Consider the following 23,312-nt stretch of genomic DNA (forward strand, 5'->3'; position numbering starts at 1 on the left):
ACTCCCGCTTGGACTACTGCAATGCGCTCTTTGAAGGTGACTCGTAAATTGCAATTAATCCAGAATCCGGCAGCTAGACTGGTGACTGGGAGTGGCTGCTGAGACCATATAACACCGGTCCTGAAAGATCTACGTTGGCTCCCAGTATGTTTCCGAGCACAATTCAAAGTGTTGGTGCTGACCTTTAAAGCCCTAAATGGCCTCAGTCCTGTATACCTGAAGCAGCGGCTCCACCCCCATCATTCAGCCTGGACACTGAGGTCCAGTGCCGAGGGCCTTCTGGCGGTTCCCTCACTGCGAGAAGTGAGGTTACAGGGAACCAGGCCTTCTTGGTGGTGGCACCCACCCTGTGGAATGCCCTCCCATCAGATGTCAAGTAAATAAACAACTAGCTGACTTTTAGAAGACATCTGAAGGCAGCCCTGTTTAGGGACATTTTTAATGTTTGAAGTTTTATTCTGCTTAATATTTTATTGGGAGCTGCCCAGAGTGGCTGGGGAAACCCAGCCAGATGGGCGGGCTATAAATAATAAATTATTATTTTTATTATGAATAATAACATTTGCTTGACAAAATGTCATCTAGTAATCTCCCAGCAAACAAATCAGGATGACTGCTCAATAAACAGCTCCCCTGGAAGCCTCCTATACTGCCACTTTGAATATCAACTGAAAAATAGACACAGTTTTTCAGACTCTTAATCTTAGGGTCATGGGTTTGAGCCCCACCTTGGGCAAAAATAAAAATAAAAATTCACGCATTGCAGGGGGGTTGGACTAGATAACTCATGTGGTCCCTTCCAACTCTACAATTTTATTATTATATTATTCACTCTTTCCAGGTGGATGCTGCATAAAGATGTTACTTCCCCAAGAATATTTTTAAGAAGAAGACAATGTCAAGATATATCTGTGCTTAGTGTGATTTTGAATATTTGGATCTCATTTATGTCCACAATCCTATTAAATATGCAAATCACAGTATTACTTATTCACACATAAAAATAGCTGTAAAATCAGTGTCCATAATGTGCTTTCCATAATCCTGACAAACAAATAATTGATTCCGTCCCGTTACAGCTCCCCTGTATATTTTGCAATGGCTTGGTACTCTCTTAGCCACCCCCTAATGTCATAATAATCATTCAGCTCATATACCCTCCCCATGCAGCATCAACAAAGGTCTCACTCTTACTGAGCAGCAGCAAGCGAATTACCATTCTCTTCCTTCTGATCCTGGTAACTGCCTATCTGCCAGACAACGCTAGCTTTTCATCATGCAGGGAACAAAACAAGCAAATTTGCTTCGGGGGATTTCTGAGGGATAGAACATGCTGTAGAGGCTAATTATCTGGTGTGTGGAAATGGGAGTTACCGGAATTATCAGATGAGGGATTCCCTCTGCACGGACAGGGAAGATTTAGGCAGAAGCAGTAACAACAAAGAGAGGAAACATCCCAAAGGTGTGAGAAAATATCCCTAAATATCGCCCTTTGATCTCCGACACAAATATTTGGTGCAACTGCATTTAAAGTACCGTGGACCCTAATTTCGGGCATATTGAGCATGGCTATATATCCACCCCTGGGTTTGTGCCTACTGTTGAGGGGTGGGGGAGGCTACATGCTTGAGCCCCTTTCTAATTCCTGGATCCAGCACAGATTCAATTCCTGGCATAGCTAAACTAGCTTCCTGGTGAGGTAATGGCCCTCTAAGTATGGGCCATGAAGGGAACAAAGGAAGTGGCTCTGTGTCAGATGCCGAATGGGTGCCCCCCGTTCAACTCACTATTAGTTAGAAAGACAAAGGCCAGAGTTGGGATTTCTGCCTGCAAACTATAAGTGAGAAGCTGCAGGCTGGGCAGCTAGGAGAAGCAGAGACTGTGTACACTTGAAAATGTTGGCAGCATTAAGATAAATTCAACAGTGTAAAAAAGGTTTGATGGATGTAATAATGGAATACTGAATGGTTTAGTTTTTGTAAAATATGCTGGGATTTATGATATGCAAAATGAACCATGGAAAGAGAAGAAGGGAAGTCATTGATATTTTAATGATGTTTAAATGAGATTTTTAAATTGTAAAACAAAATTTAATAAAAATCTTATATAATAATAATAATAATAATAATAATAATAATAATAATACTACAGTGGACCTTCCAGATACGAATTAAATTCATTCTGGGGTCTAAAAGGTTTGATGGATGTAATAATGGAATACTGAATGGTTTAGTTTTTGTAAAATATGCAGGGATTTATGATATGCAAAATGAGCCATGGAAAGAGAAGAAGGGAAGTCATTGATATTTTAATGATGTTTAAATGAGATTTTTAAATTGTAAAACAAAATTTAATAAAAATCATAAATAAATAATAATAATAATAATAATAATAATAATAATAATAATAATAACAACAACAACAACAACAACAACAATAATAATACAGTGGACCTTCCAGATACGAATTAAATTCATTCTGGGGTCTGCCTGCAACTTGAAAAGTCCGTAGGCAGAGGCGCCACTTCTGCACATGCATGTGCAGCAAAACCCAGAAGTGTACACTTCTGGGTTTGCCACGTCTGTAACCCGAAAGTTACGTATCCAGAGCAGTGTGTAACTAGAGGGTCCACTGTAATAATAATAGAGCCTGATTCCTGTTTGAGTACAAGGCTGTAGCTATGGGAAAAGAAAGACCCTCGTGGGGTGTTCATTTTGTGAGCCCCTCCATCACAGGCTTAGGTTGTATAAATGTGTAAATAAATCATATATCATAAAGACGCCACAGTCTCCGCTATCCTACATTCCAAAGGAAACACTGGGTAAGTGCTTCGAATCCCAGAATCTCACACCGCTCAGAGATTGGGGTGGTGTACCACAACATTGTGATGACACACTTTTAAAAACAACTCACATCAGATCACAACTTGCAATCGTTTGCATGCCCACACTTCACAGTTGTTAAAGTTAACAACGTGAAGCGTTTTAAAAATAATAAAAAATGAACCAAAACTAATTTGAACTCATTCAGGAAATGCAATTCAAAATAGTTTTAGGCTGTTTTTCTTGGCAGATACCCCTCCAAATCGACTTACAGTAGAAAATAAAAAAGAAAAGAACAAAAACATAAGTTTAAAACAACCAAGCAACACCCTTCATAAAATAAACCTCAGCTTTCAATTTGCTACTTAGATGGAGCAATCTCATTGCAGTTCCCCTGCATTGCAAACGGTTCGGCTAAATGACCCTTTGGGTCCCTTCCAACTCTACAGTTCCACGAGTCTACGATTCGTGCCAGGAGGAGTGGCTGCTGTGATTTGTTTCGGGAGGTCTCCTCCCTTCTGCAAGCCACCTGCCAATTCCTGAGACATTCACGCCTTGCTGCTGGAACTCAAATCAGTATGAGCCGTGAGGTGACCTGGCCCATCAAATGTCCCACTGCGTAAAAACCAAGCAAGCAGAAAGTATCAGCCCAACTCTACAGATTTAATCTTGGAATGGTTCCTGCCTGCTTTCTTTCACTATCCTAATTTCCTATTCTTTTAAAATCCCAAGATGATGATATGTAATTTCTCGTGAGAGTACTCCACCCATTCATTCTCCTGAACAAACCTTAAAAAACAAATTTGTTTCAACCTGCATTTAAAGTGTTGCAAAGTGTTCGGCTTTAAACTGCTGTTCTGCTTTCTGTAAACTGGGCTGATTTTAATTTAAAAAAACAACTTTGTACTGTTAATTGTCATTTGCAAGCTGACCTGGGAGGCTCTTACCCTTAAACAGATGTGGGCAACCTTTGGCCCACCAGATGTTGCTGAACTACAACTCTCAGCAGGGCCAACAAGCATAGTCAATGGCAAGGGGTGATTGGAAGTTGTAGTTAAACCACATCTAGAGGGCAAAAGGTCCCCCAAACCTGCCCAAAAAGGGGTGTATCTGTATGCGCACGCGCACACACAAATATATAATGTCATTGGAATTCTGAGCTTTTTCTTTCTCTGACTCTGTTTTTATTCTTGGCTTTATTAATATTCATGATTCTTTTCTTTTTTAAAAAAAATACTTGTACTGTAGTTTTTATTCTTGGTTTGAGTGATATTGATTTTTTATACTTATAGGGAGGGTTTCAATGTCAAGCTCTTCTTGATTGTTCCATCAGCACACATTTCTGCTTAATAAGTTAATGATACAGTGGTACCTCAGGTTAAGAACTTAATTCGTTCCGGAGGTCTGTTCTTAACCTGAAACTGTTCTTAAACTGAAGCACCACTTTAGCTAATGGGGCCTCCCACTGCTGCCGCGCCGCCGTAGCACGATTTCTGTTCTCATCCTGAAGCAAAGTTCTTAACCTGAGGTACTGTTTCTGGGTTAGCAGAGTCTGCAACCTGAAGCATCTGTAACCCGAGGTACCACTGTAATTTTATCGTTTGTAGCCCACCCATCTGACTGGGTTGCCCCAGCCACTAAAAAAACCCTACCCTATAAAAGCTGCCAGTAATGGAGCAATGCTTCCAGATGGAACAATCCCCCCTCTACTTCTTCCCACATGCTGTTTTGGGGGTTCTCCAGACCCGCCAGGGTGGATTTGGGGGAAACACTTGGTGTGCAAGAGGAGATAAGAAAAGGTGGGAAAGCCCCATTACACTAGTGGCAGTCCTTGCACTAGCTTCTGCTAAAGCACCCGGTTAATGGAATCCTGGCCGTAGTTTTTATTTTCTAAGCTGCTTTGGGTAAGCTTTGCCCAGAAAAGCAGCAAAGACATATTTTAGAATAAAATGCAAATAGAAGCTTAGGTACCTTAAACAAAAACAAAAAATAGTATTTCAGTGCCACAAGCATAACAACAACAATTTATTATTTATACCCCGCCCATCTGGCTGGGTTTCCCCAGCCACCCTGGGCAGCTTCCAACAAATATAAAAAATACAATAAAACACCAGACATTAAAAACTTCCCTAAATACACACATTCTTCCCCTACACCCTGGTGCTGTGGCCCTGTTCTGTTTCCAAAGGAGAGAGGAATTGTTAGGATATTTCCGTTCCACCTTAAAAGAACTGGGGGAGGCTTCTGGAAGACTTAGCTGTTGTCTACAACCAATTTCTATTTTATGTAACACTTTTTAATTTGCAAACTGCTCTGCGGTAATTTACGGTGCTTGCCCTTCCACCCTCGTTCCCAGAGGCATTCTTTCCAAGAACACTGAGAGCAGAGGTGGCAAGGCTTTTCGGTTGTGGAATTCAAAAGTCGGCTGCAGGGTAGCAGCGCCACCTCATACGTTATGGTAATGTGATGCAATCTTTGGAGACTGTTTTTGCCGCACCCCAGAAACCTATAAATTTGTCTAGGCCAAATGTGTGTGTAAAGGGGGAGGGGGAACCAGATTTTATTTTTTTTAAGTGTAATTTGACTCTGAACAGGCTACCTGAAGCAGCTCAAAAGGCACCTGCGCTCCTCCTGAAATTGCCCACTTCTCCTTTTTCACTTGTTACGCTGCACCATTGGAGACCAGCTGGCCATAATTTGTAATTAGGGAGGATCGACCAGAAGATTGGAGTAGTATTGCAAGACAGGGCCCACAGCTGTCTTTTTTCATTGATTTTGACTGAGATGATGTGATGGGCAAGCAGCCACTGTACTGATTTCTCCCACGACCATCTTTCTGACTTGGAATGGGAAGTGCCAGTCATTTTAGGATTGAATTGGGAATTCCCAGATGTGTGCTATTGTGCAATTCCTGGTGGACACTTTTTTTAAAAAAGATGGATGCGCTGCTCAGCTGATTCCTGAGGGCATGCCCTCTCTGTGCTAAATTAACGTGTTCAAGTCAACGAACCAGAATTCAAGGGCAATGACAAAAGCGACCATTTACAGATATGGATAAGAGCAAGCAGATTTGATCTTGAATTGCAAATATGCATCTGGGTGGACCAATGAGGGCAAATTCGAATAGGAAAAACACACATGGATTTCATGAAGCGAGATCCAGCTGAAATGTGATCAAACCCTTAGTTGGCCTATGGTGGGAGGGAGTGGGTTTCCCCCAGTGTATGGCTAACTTACTCAGGAGTAGGGGAAACTTCCAAGTTCCCTGCCTACTGACAGTCAAGTCTCAGCCTAGTATTCACTCTTTACTTCTCCATAGTGGCACAGAGATTGCAATTTTCACACATTTTAAACTCTAGAGATGAGACTGATGTAGTCAGATAATGTTTGAAGGAAAAGGCTATCAGCACTGGAAACCCCCTGGGAAGATGAAAATTAGGAAGGATGCATCTAATTCTTTCCAGTCAGATGCACTTGTGGATGAGTATGTGAAGAGAGGGATATCGTGACATTATGTCTAGTCATTCCAATAAAATATATGGGGTTCTGAAAGCAAGGGAAGTAAACCAGTGGCCCATTTAGATGTTGTTGGACTATTATCCATGTTAGGTGGGGCAGATGAAGTCCAACAGCATTTAAGTGTGGCACAGTTTCCCCCAAACCTGTCTTAAAGCAACAGGCTGCTTGTGTGCAGGCCTACATTACAAATTCTGCCCAGAGAAAAGTGCCCCCTAGCAATGATGCTGTCTTGAGATCCTCCTAGGAGAACAAGTCCCGCAACCTTGGTGCCACTGCTGAGTAGGCCATGTAGGTAAATACCATGGGATAACCAGTCAACATGCTTAAATCTAATTAATGCATGAAGGGGTTAATACCATAGAATAGGCTGTCCTGCCAAGCTTAGCTATGTCCACTTCCCTTCGCCTTGGGGGGAACTAGGTAATCAAGGCTTTGTTCCCCTTTATGGCCAATGGCCATAGCAACATAAAACAAGCAATGTATACAATTAAAAAGACAACTATGGGTTCCCCTTTCAGTATACTTGAGAATCCAGCAAGTGAAAAGGTTTGAGCTGGTTGCTCTAGCTCAGATGCATGACTCTTACAAGCCACTCAAGTTTCTATACTAATAATTTACGAACTTTCACCACTTTGTAACTCAACCCAATAGCATATATTTCCACACTTTACTTTGCTGCATGTTTTGTGACATCATCGTTTAATTTGTATACTGCCCTTCATAGGGGCGGTTCCCAAGATAAAAACACAAAATACAGAATAAAAACAAAAGCAAAACAAAACAATACTCCCCCCTTGCTGGGATTCTCTCATCAAAGAGTATTTGCCCCAAACTTTGATCTTGGCATCAATGAATTATCCTTTCTATATACCTATTTTTCCATTGAACCACAAATACTCACTTATGCTAATACCTGGGCAAGGTACAACATAAAATTATAAAAAGCATTTTTTAAAAAAAGTCTTTAAAAACTGACAACGGTAACTAAAAACAGTCAAGCCTAACAGGAGGCTTATTTTTTTAATTTTATTTTTTAAGCCTGAAAAAATAGGTGTGCTTATTCTAACTTGGCACCAAAATGACAACAATGCTGACATCTGACTCTCTTGTAATGGCAAACAAGGTATTCCTCGAATTGGGTGTCACCACAAAGAAATTCATTCATTAATTTGTTTACAGATATTTGTTTTATATAAAGTATTTATAAGCTGCCTTTAAAGCAGACCTCAAAAAGTGATTTACAAACGATTGTTACAACTATATGTCTCAGTAAGAAAACCATTATAGTGGTACCTTGGTTGTCAAATGGCTTGGCTCCCGAACAAATTAGCTCCTGAATGCCGCAAACCTGGAAGTGAGTGTTCTGGTTTGCGAATGTTTTTCGGAAGCCGAACGTCCGACACGGCTTCCGTGGATTCCGATTCAATGCTGGAAGCTTCTGCAGCCAATTGGAAGCCACGCTTTGGTTTTTTAATGGTTCCGGGGGTCAAACGGACTCCTGGAACGGATTAAGTTCGACAACCAAGGTACCACTGTACTTTAAAACAGAAAAGGTAACTGTTGGTTTAGAAGAAGCTGTATATAGTTCTTCTCAGGACAAGAAGGTTCTTCAGAGGCCTCTGTACCAGAGGACTTCCTAAGTTGATATTTTTAACCTCACTTCCTTACAAAACAGCTGTGAGTCAGTAGTGTAATAGCATTATCGTATTTACATACTGTGTACTGACAAAACAGAAGGGCATAGTTCAAGTAAGAAAGCCAGACTGTTAAAAAGGAATTTCTCTCTTTCGGTAAGTCAGCTGGTTACACTCACAACCAACTATTTCTGTATTTTTACCAAACGTGCTTCAATTAATTTTCAGAGATTTCAGTTTGAAGAAGTCGGTCTTTTGAGCTCACAGTTGTTTACACTATGTGCTCCCTGCGTGAGTTAAACTCTAAGTCTGTAACAAGAGGATTTAATATCAAGAAATATAAAAGCAACTTTCAAAAATGAAGCACTTGTATGCTCAGCTTTCTATGTTTACAAAGTTGTGCAGGTATCTCACGAACATGGGATGTTGTGCCTCTGACTAAAATGCCTTCCCAGCGCATCGCTCCTTACCTCCTTCTGTTGCTCTCTTCAGTCTTCAAGAAGTTTCAACTCCACTGGCTGACTGGGCAAGAGGTGGCACCTGCAGAGAAATAACTGGGATTTAAAGGCACCCTGAGAGGACTTGGGACCCTAAAACATTAAGCCAAATCGATCTTAGGTTGCCCCTTCACTCTTACACATACACATACACATTACACTGGGTATAAAAGAACAGACAAGTGGCCTGAAAATAAACTAGATTTCCAGAAGGAAAAAGTGATAAAGCAACCTTTTTTATCTATCTTAATAAGCTCAGGGATAATTCTAGATTCTTGGACACCAGCATTATAATAACAAATATTTTACAGTTAAAATATTTTATTATGAGTGGGGGGTTGGAGTTAGAAAGATAAAAAAGAGTTGAACGCTGAGACCATACACACACACACACACACAGAGAGAGAGAGAGAGAGAGAGAGAGAGAGAGAGAGAGAGATCCTTGATTTCTGCTCAAATCCAAGGCTGCAGCTACAGCAGAAACAAGACCCTCTGGGGGGGGTTAATGCTGCAAACCCCTCCATCATAGGATCAGGTTGCATATTATGTATAAATACACCATATATCATAAATACACCACAGTTTCCACTGTCCCTCATTCCAAAGGAGACACAAACCCTGGGTAATAATAATTTATTATCTGTACCCCGCCCATTTGGCTGGCTTTCCCCAGCCACTCTGGGCAGCTTCCACCAAAGATTAAAAATACTGCACATTTTAAAAAGTGCCTAGAACCCCAGGATCTCACACCGCTCAGTGATTGGGGTGGTGTGCAACCACATATTGTTGTACTTGTGCAACTGCCTCTTCTCTTTCAGCTCCTCCCCTCTTCACATTTATTTATTTGTTTGGTGCATTTGGTATTACAGTTTTATTACCAGCAACCAGTCTTCTTCCACATATGAGTCCCTCACCTACACATTTTAGCCTCACAACAACCCTGCTGAGGAGGTTAGGCTAAGAGAGAGAGAGAGAGAGAGAGAGAGAGAGAGAGAGAGAGAGAGAGAGAGAGAGAGACCCAAGGCCACTCAGTGCAAATTTGAACCTGATTTTTGCCCACAACTAGGCAGACATTCCAACCACCACACAACACTGGTGATTACCTACCCTTGCTGGAAATTTGGTCCTCTTCCTGAAGGGCCTCTTTCCAACCTGGCAACAGAGGACTTTGAATTTCCCAATGCGGTCGGGAACCAAGACAGCTGTGGCACCTTCTCCTTGGTCCTCTCATTTGCATCCTTCCCTCCACCTGCTGTGCAGCACACCTGGAGTCCTGACTGCCAGATCAAGAGGAGCTGCAGTGACCTTGCCTCCCACTACATTGTAAAATAAATATCAGCTGGCAGGCCAAATGCAGCCTTCTAGGCCTTACTGTTTCCCCCTCAGGTCCTCCCCATTTCACACACTTTTTACCTCATATTTGCAGTGCTTTGCACTCTGCAGTGGTACCTCGGGTTAAGAACTTAATTCGTTCTGGAGGTCCGTTCTTAACCTGAAACTGTTCTTAACCTGAGGCACCACTTTAGCTAATGGGGCCTCCCGCTGCCGCCGCTTGATTTCTGTTCTCATCCTGAAGCAAAGTTCTTAACCCGAGGTACTATTTCTGGGTTAGTGGAGTCTGTAACCTGAAGCGTCTGTAACCTGAGGTACCACTGTACTTGAGTGCTTTTGCTTGGCTGGATTAGGAACCTGCCTTATACCGACCACGGTCCCGCTAGCAGCTAACAAAGTTTATTAATAACTTTACCATGGAAGCTTGTAAGGCAGTTTTAACACAAAGATGCCTCTCTGTCAAAATCGCCCACCACTCGGAGCACGAGTAACATGCAAGCTGTGGAGGGAAAGCAAGGAAGGGAAAGCTGGATGGGCACACATAAGAACTCCTCCCTAATGGCCTATTGTGCAGCTGGCCCATGTGAGCTGAACCCTGTGGGGATCCTCTGTGGATGGGCCCTTTGTCCAGAGTGCGAGTGGCCCCATGGTTTTGCTCTGACACCAATGGCAGGTCAAGCCCTTCTCTCAGCTGCAGCCATACAAGCCCCACCACATCTATAAACAAGAGCAAGATTTGGCAGGATATCGGTTTGAAAGCTGGGCTGGGAGTTCGTTGTGTTCCGAGCACAGGCCAAGTGGAGTTTCAGCTGTGTTTTATGCTGCATCAGGAGAGCAGCGGGGGGAGCGGCAAGAGAAAACATTAATTCCAAAGATGGTTTTTCACACTAGCCGGGTTGCTAATGATTAAGGTGTGGCAGCAGATAGTGCCCCCTGCTGGGGCAGCATGGGAGCACAGCCAAATGCAGTCATCAAGTCGCTAGGAAGCGCCTCCTTCTTGACCCAGGCAGATGAAAGCCACACGCTGCACTAGCTACAGTTTTGTAATTATAAATCAGCATGGGGGATGCAATTACCAAAGGAAACAAGGCTGGGCTATTTTCTAGCACCAAGTTACCAGTGAGTGCAACCAGCCTCTTTAAGAGGTATGATTGATCGTGTGTGTGTGTGTGTGTGTGTGTGTGTCTCACATAGGCTGTAACCTTCATCTTGTCTGCATAGCAAGACCAAGCTGCTATGCTGAGTTGTTGTTAGCCAATAAACATAACTGTTGAAGTATCCCAGATTCCTGCTGCTTCTTGGTTTTAAACCACCACTGCCCTGCAGGATATCTTCAGGAGAAGAAAAGGCCAAAGGGTACACAAAGCTGGAGTGGAGTCCCGAAGGCAGTTGGGTGGCGCCTTGTGCGTCTCCTTCTGGCAACTCCTACAGCCAAGCTGGTGTCAACCGTATTGCTCTATTTTCCTTTGGATCACATCAACAAAGCCAAAAGAGGGGTCTTGTTGTCTGGGCAGCCCAGGACCTCCATATACTCCATGCCTAGGCTTGTGCCGCAGGGAGGTCACTTTGCTGCTGCTGCTGACATCGCAGTTTGGCTTCACCCCTGGAGGTGCACTCCACTGTCTCTTGAGACAGATGGATGATGACGACAACAACAACAACCTGGTATTAAGGCTGACCCTTTGCAAGATTTCCTCACACAGTGAGCGCTCTCTCCAAACCTATGGGATACTACAGAGTTTAACTCTGAAGTAGCTAGACTTAGGCCAGGGTGGAAGAACCTGTGGCTCTCCAGACGTTACTGGTCCACAGCTCTCACCTTCATAGGAAACATGTGCATGGGGGAGTATTGCCAAGTGGCGTGGCTTTTCACATCCCAGAACCGCTACATTTCATGCAATTTCCCCTTCTATGGAACTGTTAAATGACAGCCAGGTACCCCTGAAGGGTCTGCATGGTGTATTGAGCCTCATGCTTTAAACTCAACTCCAGATGTTGCTTTTAATAAAGCTCAAGTCATAGAACTAGAAGGTAGAAGAGAGTAGCCTAAGGGTCCTTGAGGTTTGTGGGCTTTACAGGGGAACTGAAATATCCAGACATGGCTTTCGATAGACAAAATCAGTTTTCAAAAAAACATATGCAAGGGAATAATAGAACACACCCTAAGTCTCTTTCCACCAGTTTTGCCCACTGCAGAAAACAGAAGACTAATATCAAGAACATCAGGCTGCATACACCAGAGATAAGCCCCAGAGAATCAATACTTTCAGGAACTATATTTTCAGCTATTGTTAAATGGCTTAACAGCAGATTTATTTTTATCTGCAGCTCAACGCCCAATCTCACCTTCTCCCTCTGATAGTACCTAACATTCTTTTCTTGTTTTCATCTGTTTCCAAACAACGTAACACCAGTCACGTCAGTTGCACTATTTCTGTTTTAAACCTGTGTAGGTAGAAGATTATTGGGGCTCAGTATAGCAGCACAAGATTGAAGGGAGAAAGGAATCAGGATCACTTATCTGGAATCATAGTTAATGGCACATAGGAAGAACACAACCCTCACACAGCATGGACCATGTTCAATACAGAAGGCCTTGTATGCAAGCCCACTTCCTATTCACTCAGCCTGCTATCTCCTGCTGGCAATCTAATAGCTTCCCTCCCGTTCTTTAGAGCAAAAGCAATGCTAAGAAAATACTTGATGCATTATCTTCTCTAATCCTCTTCAATAAAAGGCAAACGGAGGACCAAACAGCAACAGTGTTATGAGGTTAAAATGGTATGCACTTGTTTCAAACGGACAGTGCAAGAAATGTGAACATCTTTTTAAAAAAACAAATCTGAGATTTAGAGTACTTTTCTCTCAAGGAGCATATGGCAATTTGTGCTATTTTTCTAGAAAAAGAGGTGCCAGAGTTCATCATAAATGCTTCCCTTGTTCTCTTTTAATAGCAATGGCACCTACCTGAGAGGTGCAGTTCTAGCTGAAGAAAAGCCCTGGGGGTGAGTGAAAATGAAACTGGGGGGGGGGGGAATGAAACTGGGTCACATCAGCATCATACCAGCTCTTATACTACTTCATAGAGTCATGGAGAATCTTAGGAACTGTAGTGTAAGAGTTCCGGGAATCATAGATCTATGAGCTCAGTATCCTTGGCAAACCAGGATTACATTGGGAGAAGCCATGACTGTTAAAGTGGAATAAGACTGCTTTTAATGACCTTAGTGAAGCCTTAAAAGAATGCTACTGCTCCCCTTCAGTCCTTCACACCATTCCCTAATATTAATGGATTAAGTCAGGCTTCCTCAACCTCAGCCCTCCAGATGTTTTCGGTCTACAAATCCCATGATCCCTAGCTAGTAGTACCAGTGGTCAGGGATGATGGGAATTATAGTCTCAGAGACTATAGAGAATTATAGTCTCTGGAGGGCTGAGGTTGAGGAAGCCTGGATTAAGTATTTCAATGGCCAGTTAGAAGTTGTGCCACTGGTGGAAGTTAACATTAGAATGAGTTGGGAAGCTTGCTTGTCTTAGCCAGGATAATTTATGAAAACCATAGTGAAAGTTGAAAGAAAGAAGTAGGAAATTTTTCAGGCACAGGTTCTTGTTTGGACAAGGAAAAGTCTATTGAGATCAGGTTGCATTTCCCCTGAAGGAAGAAGTCTGCAGCTTGGAGGTCCTCTTGATGTATATTTGTCTTTCCAAAACTTTAATATTTCTAGGCATTGTGAATTACAACTTCCATCATTCCTGACTATTGGTCTTGCTGGCTAGGTCTGAGAGGTTGTAGCTCCTAACATCTGGAGGAAACCATGTTGGCTAGCCCTAGCCCAGCCTATGCTCCCAACCACTTTCAGAAGTCTTTGTTTTTCTTTCTGATGTAGGCCAAATATTCTTGTCCTGCGCTTTGTGTACAGTATTTGCAATCTTTGCGCTCAAGACAGGAAATCCTCATAGGCATGTGTCCCAGCTTGCTGTTTGAAATAGCAGCTTGTGATGCTTACTTGTGAGCAAAGCCTCATGTGGATAGCTAACCAATTAGGTCGTTGAAGATTGGTATTAAAAGATCCCGGCAGCTTCAACCAGTTAAAATTCTGGCATTTGCAACATGGTGAGCTGTCTAGTCGGAGCTAGAAAAAGGCACTTCTGGCCACGGAGCCACCTGACACTCCAGGAGCAAGACTGGGTTCAAGAGGATCTCCAAGCTGTAAACCTTCTCCCTGAGGGGAATGTGACCTGATATTGATAAGAGCAAGCCATTCACCAATTCCTCAGTATAAGAGCTCATCTACCATCATCACATCTGTTGTCTCTGACCTGAGCTTCCGTTTATTGACTCTTATCAGCTTGCCACTGGTTCTAGGCTGCTTCTCGGGGATTGGAGGAGAATGATAGGCTTGTCACTGTCAATTTACTCCAAAGCCACTGATGTCCTCCACCAACAGTGATGTATCAGAGTGGTTAACCCACAAATATTGTTGGACTACCATGCCCATCAGCCTCAGCCAACATGGTCAGGGATGTTTTTGGTTGTATTCTAAGAACATCTGGAGGCTACTGCTTAGCCACCCTGTTGTAAATGTTAAAAAGCACATGGGACAGAAGAGAAGTTAGTAGCTCCCAGATACCTCACAAGAAAGTTTCCATGGGATACAGATGAGCTCCACCCCTTCACCCTGTGAGAAGTGAAATCACTGGAAACAGTGGCACTTACTGCCAACCCTGACTGAAGAAGGGTACTATGGTAAATTGTGTCAAAAGCTGCTGAGGGACACATCTCCATGGTCAGTCTCCCTTGGACTATTCCACAACTTTGCTTGCATTAGAAACAGATCCATCTGCTAATGCTCTCTTGAAGTTGGTGAGGCTAAGTAAACGATGAGAGGGCAGGCAGCGTCAGCCAAATAAAGTGAAGCAAGAAAAGCCACTCAGTCAGCTCTTCTTTTTCTCAAGAGGCTCTGTTAAGTAAGTCAATCCAAAGGTAGCTGAAATGTTATTTTCAGAAGTCAGAGTAAGTGGCACAGAGAAGATAAGTGCTGACATTTGCCACTTCTACTGTCCTCCTTGTATGAGGCAACAGATAGGACAAAGCTTTCTGCTATGCGATATTGTAGTTGTGTGTTGAGCAATACTGATGAATATGAACTGGAAGAACAAGGGAAGGGATGAAGGGATGAAGACCTAAACGGCCCGAGACCAGATACCATCAGTGAACAGTTTCAGCCTGTTAAAGTCTCCCACCCACCCACCCACCATGGACTTTGCTTTAGATCATCTTACGAGACCCTGCAGCAGCAAATACAGTCCTCGGAGGCTAAGTTCAAGCAGGGCTTTTCCAGTGGTGGCACCTAATGTTTTAGAACATTCTCCTTCTGGAGTACAAAGCCACATCTCAGCTGGCTTTTACGTCCCTTGTTCTTAAAGGCATTCAAGCAGTTTAACTATTGACTATAATGTCACTGCTTTCTGATTTGCTTTCATGGTGGTTTTTAGTGTTTAGCATTTAAATTGTTTTTTATTTTATAGGTTTGTTGACCAAACCAGATCAGAAGATGGGTTAAATAAACTTTTTTTTTTAAAAAAAAGGAAAATCCTGACTCTCCCAGTGTTAAGAGAAGCTGCATTATCCTGTTTTGCTTTGGTGATAGATGTAGTGGTGTAAAAAAAGAAAACAAGAAAACTGGACTATCAGTATCTTTGTAATGAAAAATGGGCGCCATGAATCTGTCTGCAATATACAATGGCTTTTCCATTTGCAGCCAAGCCAAGATGAATGAACAGAAAATGACTCTTCCTGCTCCCTCATCTCCATTTAAGTCTCTTCGGTAACCTTCTCTGGAAGAGAAACTATAGCTGAGGAAATTCTTATTATGCAAAGTTATCATTATGACCCTTGACGCCTGCCTGAATGTTATGATAATCCAGTGCAATGTAAGTAGTAACAGATGGCAGGCTATGGCTGTGCTGCTCACCTGACCTCACTCTGGCGGAGTCACTGCTGCATACCAGGACAGAGAGGGAGGGAGGAGAGGAGGCAGCAGCAGTGCAGTGCAAACACGCCAGCAGAACCAATCTGGTGCTCCTCTTGGTACATTTGCACCACACCCACCTTGACCCTCCCTTCTTTGCCTCAGTATGCAGCTGAAGGGGAGTCGGGTAAGCAAGCAGTTCCACCATACCATCCACCATAGTATGCAAGTACTGGTACGCTCTGTAAACTAGTTATTGGCTGCATACACACCATGCATTTAAAACATGTCCTCTGTGAAAGATTCCTGGGAGCTGTTGTTTGTTAAGGATTTGGGGAATTGTAGGGGTAAATTACGGTTCCAAGGATTTTGGGAGGAGGCACATTTCCGTGCTTTAAATGTATGATGTCTACACAGGGATTGCGTCCCCACCTATCTGCACTTCAATCCCTTTTCCAGTCTGTTCTATTATCTATTTTTAAATAAAGACATCATTTGTAAAATATTCTCTTCACCGTGCCACATCATCATAGAACAGCTTCATAAATAAATCTTTACATGGTTTGCCTTGTGACAAGCTATCTGATGGGTGACGATTAGAATGAATGAATCTATCAAAGTCACCATATCTGATTTCACTTTTGGCTCTGGAGCACTGCTTGTGCTTTTTCATACATTAAAAATAAACGCCGGGAGATTAAGTGCATAATATGCTTTGAGCACTATATATAGTAGCATGTGTTGCATTGCTTACAGATTGTAGAACTGTTGAATTAGAAGGGGGGAAACAAGTAATGAGTAGAAGGCAATGATAGCAAATAGCATTAATAAAATTTATTTATTTATTTATTTATTTATTTTTTTATTTTTTTATTATTATTATTATTATTATTATTATTATTATTATTATTAACTATGTTGGGTCTTTGCCAGGACCTCAAAACCAGCAGAAGGTCCACCTCTGTACCAGGGCTACCGTTTCTACTTTGCACAGCATATCCAAAAAGGTCAGGCCAAGAGAATACTTAGCTCACATACTGTGTTACTTTAAGGGTAAGGAGCCTACCCTAAGGTTCCCCAAATAGCTTCTCACTTAGGAATAAATCCGATGAAAATGGGTAAGACTTCATAAGTTTATATAGCAGGGATGGAGAACCTGTGTGGCCCTCCAGATGTTGTTTGACTCCAGCTCCCATCATCCCAAAGCATTGGCAGGGCAGGGTTTGGAGCAGCATTCAGAGGGTGAAAGATTCCCCATCCCTGATATGTGAGGCTTGGCTGTCCTGCTGAGCAATCTGCTGCAAAGGTAATGTAAAGGGCAGGATTTTGTTCTTCCAGTGATGACTGATTATTAGATTTCCCTGTAAGCAAAAACTTCATAAATGCAGTTAACATTCATTTCAACCTATAGGAGTCAGAGTTAATTTAATCTTATCAGGATGCAGTAACGCAATCTGAATGAGCTGGAACTGATCACTGGGAGAATAAATTTCCCTTTCAAGTTATCTGCTATAGAACCATCCTACTCTTCTTTTTCAGGTCTAGAGACTCTGCTCAATTTATGTGATTCAATAGAATAAATTGGAGTATATTAAGTATAGTTTGCCTGGCAGGATAATTTGTCTTTTAGACTATTCCAATTTCTATTGCATTTTAAAACCTGCCCATTGCTCAGCCAAAGTTAAGAACTTTTAAGCTCCCACTGATTTCACCGGAAATGTTAAGCATGAATTCTTTGCCTCCACTGAAATCAGTGGAATGCAACATTGTTTTTGTTAGATCAGGATCATGGCTTTTGACATAATTTTGTGTATCTAATTGAATTTTTTTCCTATAAACTTTATTATTTGATAATCGTTTGCTTAAAAAAAATCAGAGATAGCTAATATATCTATAAACATCTATATACAAGCTCCATCCCCCAGCCTTAATAAAATAACATTCTAAACAATGTTTTTCACAAAATGACTCCATTGGACAAGTTTGTAATAAAAACCAGAAGTATCAGCTCAACTAAAAGAAGCAAGAATAATTAAAATTTAAAGTTAGCATGAAGATTCTGTGTTTGTAGCAAGTGACAAAGGCAAAGGCAAAGGGACCTCTGACCATTAGGTCCATCATGACCGACTCTGGGGTTGTGGCGCTCATCTCGCTTTATTGGCTGAGGATGCCGGCGTACAGCTTCTGGGTCATGTGGCCCCCATGACTAAGCCGCTTCTAGCAAACCAGAGCAGTGCACAGAAACGCTGTTTACCTTCCCACTGGAGCGGTACCTATTTATCTACTTGCACTTTGACGTGCTTTCGAACTGCTAGGTTGGCAGGAGCAGGGACCGAACAACAGGAGCTCACCCCATTGCGGGGATTCGAACCACTGACCTTTTGATCGGCAAATCCTAGGCTCTGTGGTTTAACCCACAGCACCACCCATGTCCCGTAGCAAGTGACAGTGAATCTTAAATGTTGGGTTGAATGATTGTAGCTGCTCAAAGACACTGTCTCTGCACACACAACATACACGTAGAGCACATGGTTTTCCCCCAAAGAATCCTGGGAACTGTTTGTTAAGGGTGCTGAGAACTGTAGCTGTGGGGTAAACTACCATTCACAGGACTCTCTGTGGAAAGCTATGTGATTTATATGTGTGGTATGAACATAGCATGTTTTCCATCCATTCTTTACCTGCCAGAAGTATGTTTGCATGCTATAGGACTGATATAGGACACATCCTGCTTAATATACAGTATTACATATCTCACTTTAAATACATACTTACCAGATAAAGTATACTCATAAAGGGCATAATCTATTCTGCTGCACAAGCCCTCCTGAAATGTTTGCTGCTCTTTCGTGGGGAGGGCCAAATGGCCCCAGAGGTTGAGTTCCTGATAATTTCAGGCAAAGCAGGGCTGGGCTAGATTCCTGTCTGAAACCATGTAGAGATACTCCCAGTCCATTGAGGCAATACTGATCTAAACAGACCAAGAGCCTGACTCCATATGCGGCAGCTTCGTATATAACACACATTTCAACAGCACTTGTGCAGGACAGTGCCTCTGTAGCTCATGCCCTGTCAGGATCCAGCCAGCAGCAAATCACACAAAGTAAGTGATGTTAACTTCACTAATGAGCACAGCAACTCATCTTCGGTAGGTCTTGCCCCTGTGAGGCAGTTGCGGAGACCCCTCTTCTCCAGGGTTTTCCCCAAGCAATCTGTGACTGCACATGTGTATCTGCCTTTGCTCCTCCCGCTTCATGCCTCCCTGAGTTCTGGGAGACCAGGAGAGTAGGGAGACGCCTGCGCCTGACTCATCTCCACCTCTTGGCCTCCCTCATGCCACACTCCTGCTTCTGCCTCCGATTCTGGACTGCTCTCTGCCACAAACTCCCCCTGCTCACTACTAAGCCCTGTTACTTCTTCAGCTTCTGAGTCTTTTCCCTCTTCTCCCTCTGACCACTCATCGCCGTCCCACCACCAATCCCAGGGCTTTGAGCTTTCTTCCTTGTTCCCCAGCTGGTTCCTCCCACCATTCCTCTGCATCCAACCAATCCCTGACCTGCCCAAATTTTTTTAAAAGGGGGCCTTCTGTAGGAAGAGAAATGCTTACATAGCACCTTAGCCTTTGTGGAACCATCTTCTGCCTGAGATGTGAAAAGCACAGAATTTACTACTAATCATTGCCTTTTTTCAAGAACCTCAGACTTGAACACTTGCTATTTTACAGACGCTTTTGGCCTGGTTCAGACGACCATTCCAGAATTCATAAAACAAGGTTTACAAAGCTAGGAATGAGTGTTAGGGCTAGCACTTCCCCCCTCTCCTCATATGCTATTTTAGCACTTGTTTTCTGGCTTGTATTAAGCCAGACCACCTCACGAGAAGAGAAGACTCCCTGGAAAAGACCCTGATGTTGGGAAAGATGGAGGGCACAAGGAGAAGGGGACGACAGAGGACAAGATGTTGGACAGTGTTCTTGAAGCTACCAGCATGAGTTTGACCAAACTACGGGAGGCAATGGAAGACAGGAGTGCCTGGTGTGCTCTGGTCCATGGGGTCATGAAGAGTCGGACACAACTAAATGACTAAACAACAACAACATTAAGCCAGAATTTCCTGTTACATCCCAAGCAGGAAATATCAGTTAACACGTTTATTATCCTGGCTTGTTAAATGCCATTATACCAGAGTTCTCTAGTTCAGACAACATGGGGAACTCTGGCGTAATATACTCCAGAAGTCATTCCCAAAGGGAGAGGCCCTTAGTGCTGATGTTTATGAAGCAAAGTTTATAAACCATAGTTTATGAAGCCTGGAATGATTACCCAAATGGGGCCCATACCGTTACGTTCTTTCGAGATGTGAAAGACAGAACTATCCTCTCAAAAGTGTCATTTGATAATATCTCTTCTGCTGATGAAAGATTTCGGATTACAGTTCAAAGGCAGCTTTCAAAAAAAATTCAGTAGACAGATGGAAGGAAAATGATCTTTTGAGTACACAAAGGAGACCCGGGCCAAAGCAAGAATGTGTGATTCAAAGCACACATTAGCAGTAAGAGATTCTCTGGTGTTCATTTCCTCGGAAAGAGGTCAATAAAGCTCTAATTAATGGCTCCAGGAGAGGGAGGAATCTGCTGATGTTCCCATTAGACTGGGGGCTAAAATGTCAGCCCAGCGCAGGCATTAAACAAACCTTGGCAATGGGCCCAGTGGCTGGCACGGAAACTTCTAGCAGCAACTTGAAATTGCTGTAAGATATGCATAGTTTCATGATCCAGGACTTAGGGATAACTTTATCCTTCAGCATGGTCAAGTGAACAACAAGTTAAAAGTTCTATTTCAGCCATATTATATTGGCCTAGTTGACATTTTGCAGGTGCGTTAGAGCTGCCATGTTCCACTATCAACTCCTGTCCTGTTTCTTTTGCAGAATTTTGTCGTGCAACACCAGCAGGTTTTAGGCTGTGGAAAGCTTCCCAAATACTGTGTGACTACTGCTAAAGGCAAGGGAGAAACCCAAGTAAGGTTTAGAAACAACAACAGGTCACTTGGCAACACAATTCCCCAGCATCACAACACTTCTATGGGAAAGGCAGAACCTACAGAAGGTCTAACTTCAGTGCTCTTAATGACACTGATCCTGGTAAAAGAAAAAAGAAAAAGGAAATCCTGTATAGGGTACATATAATGAAAGTAGGTGTCTGTGCATCTGTAGGAGATATAAATTACAGGCAGGTGTGAATAGGAGGTAGAACTATATATATTTATCTGCATATACCTGCATATACTCAAGCCACAGAGTTTGCCACTTTGTTTTTCCCTTTCTGAATTGTTGCTTCCACATTGTTTTGAGGTCTTCATCTTGCCCCTGTGTTGTCATGCACGATGGCTTAGGGCCATGATGTCTAGTTGTTAGGATCAATAGCCACCCTAAAAATCTCTGCATTATAATAGAGTGAGAGTGCCTTGGCCCAGGGCAATGGGACTCCCAGATTTGCTACGTACTGGTAAATCTATCTCTCCCAAATACAATCAGGGTTTGTTTACAATACCTGCCACTCGAAAAGCACATTAAGACAAGTACAGGAATCAGAGGACAACAGGGGAAGAGAGCCTGTGGCCCTCCAGAAGTTGTTGAACTACAACTCCCATAATCCCAGGAGTCTCCTGTGCAGATTGCTGGCAACAGCTATACGCACCCCATCTTAACAGTTCGCAAACCACTCTCTGTACCCTCAAGAGTGACATCCACTTGAAGCTCTATATCCCATCGTTCTGCTTTCCTGCCTGATGGGTGCCTGTTTTCTCATGGGAACAAACAAAAGGGCTGCAGAGGGAAGTAGACTTCAGTTCTACTGTCCATCAGCTGATGGGCGGTAGAGGAGCCTGCTTTCTGCAGACATCAACCCACCATGTTTGGGAGCTGCCACCCCTTCAGCTGATGGACTGTACAGCTAAAGCCTGCTTTCCCATGCCAATGTACAACTGGGAGCACACTCTAAGGCTCTCAACTGTGCACTGGCAGCTGAGTCTCTACCTGCCCTGCACATGACATCACATATGATGTCAGCTGTGGGGTCATATGGTTTGGAGAAACAGGCCAAGTTTGGTCCCTGGGCTGGAGGTTCCTCATCCCTGCTGTACTGAAATTAACAACAGTTGTTCCAAAGAGCCATGGTCAGTGTGATTACAGAGGTGGGGAACCCATCCTGTGGCCCTCCAGATATTGTTGGACACAAGCTCTCTGGCTACTGACCGTGATAGCTGGCACTGATGGGAGCTGGAATCAAGCAATATATGGAGGGCTGCATGTGTTCCCCACCTCTGACATATGGAATGTAAAGAGTGGGGTGTGTTGCTGTGGATGTGTGGGGTTGGGATGGAAGGCGAGGGGGAGAAAGGCAGAGAGGGAGAGGAAAATCTGGTGTTAGGAATCTTGCATGAGAATCTTCAGCCTTCTGTTTAATAAACAGGAAGATGGTTTGCCTGCAGCTTATAGCATTTAGTGCTCGGGACACCTCTACATTACAGCATTAATCTGCCTGACAATGCTTCCTCAATTCCTTCCACAGCAGATGACAAAAACATGTTCAAGATTTGTTTACTTCTTATCTTGTTACAAAGAGTAGCCCTGTTTTCTGAAAAACAAGTTTCAGTTCATTTCGGGTCATTGCTCTTGAAACAATGTTGAGAAAGTAGCATTTTCTAAACCATTGAGCACTTAAAACAAATCTGCTGGGGATACATGTGGAAGGGGCACATTGTGCTTACTATTAAATGCTGTTGGTAATTCAGAATGACAATGAGAGCCACGAAAACCAGTGGTCTGAGAATCAGCAGCCTTCCAGTTTAGCCATATATACTGCTTACTTATCAAAAACCTCTAAGCAGTTTGCATAAAACTATATAAAATATGCATTTACACATATGTAACCCCACCCTGGACAATAAAGGATATCTATGTTAATTGTGTTCTTATTTTTATAGACTTGTTATTATTTCTATTTTAACAAAAGTTTGGAATGCATTACTAGTGTCTCTGCCCCCCCATGTCTTCTGCTTTGATATTTTCTACTTGTCTTCTGTGATGATTATGCTTTATGCTTGATTTTGCATTTTAATAAAACAAAACAGCAACATCAAGAAAATAGTACTGTAGACAAAACACTAAGATAGCCCCAAGTTCAAAATTTCCCACTTCTTCCCCAAGTTCAAAATGTGCTAATTAAAAACTCATGTTTTTACTCATGTTTAATTTAAGAATGCTCCCAGTGAGTTGGGGTTCCTCATTTGTTCTGCCAAGATGCAAAAAAATGGAGAGTGTTGAAATCTGGGGGGGGGGGTATTTATATTTCTTTGTTATAGATCAATGGATTGGACCCCAACAGAGAATATTGCAATATATACTGGTCCAGCAGGTGGAAGTAGTAAGCTCCAATAATTTCTCCAAAAAATTAGATTGTTGCAATTCCTGATTCAGCCGACAGGAATTTCAAAACAGAACCCAATTGCTAGGACAATCCAAAACTTTCCTTCC

The 23,312-nt window shown here is 42.7% G+C and overlaps 1 protein-coding gene across 1 annotated transcript in view; it reads right to left on the reverse strand.

Moving 5' to 3' along the window:
- Window positions 1-9,612, reverse strand: part of LTK (leukocyte receptor tyrosine kinase) — a 131,225-nt gene extending 121,613 nt beyond the window's left edge. Inside the window, exons 1-2 of the mRNA XM_081207918.1 lie at window positions 9,580-9,612; window positions 8,446-8,515 (exon numbers count right to left, since the gene is read on the reverse strand). The gene's annotated coding sequence lies outside the window, so the exon portion shown is untranslated. The remainder of the gene's footprint in view (window positions 1-8,445; window positions 8,516-9,579) is intronic.
- Between the last annotated feature and the right edge of the window lie 13,700 nt (window positions 9,613-23,312).

Source organism: Podarcis bocagei (assembly GCF_964188305.1).
Source record: "Podarcis bocagei genome assembly, chromosome: 1".
NCBI lineage: Eukaryota > Metazoa > Chordata > Lepidosauria > Squamata > Lacertidae > Podarcis > Podarcis bocagei.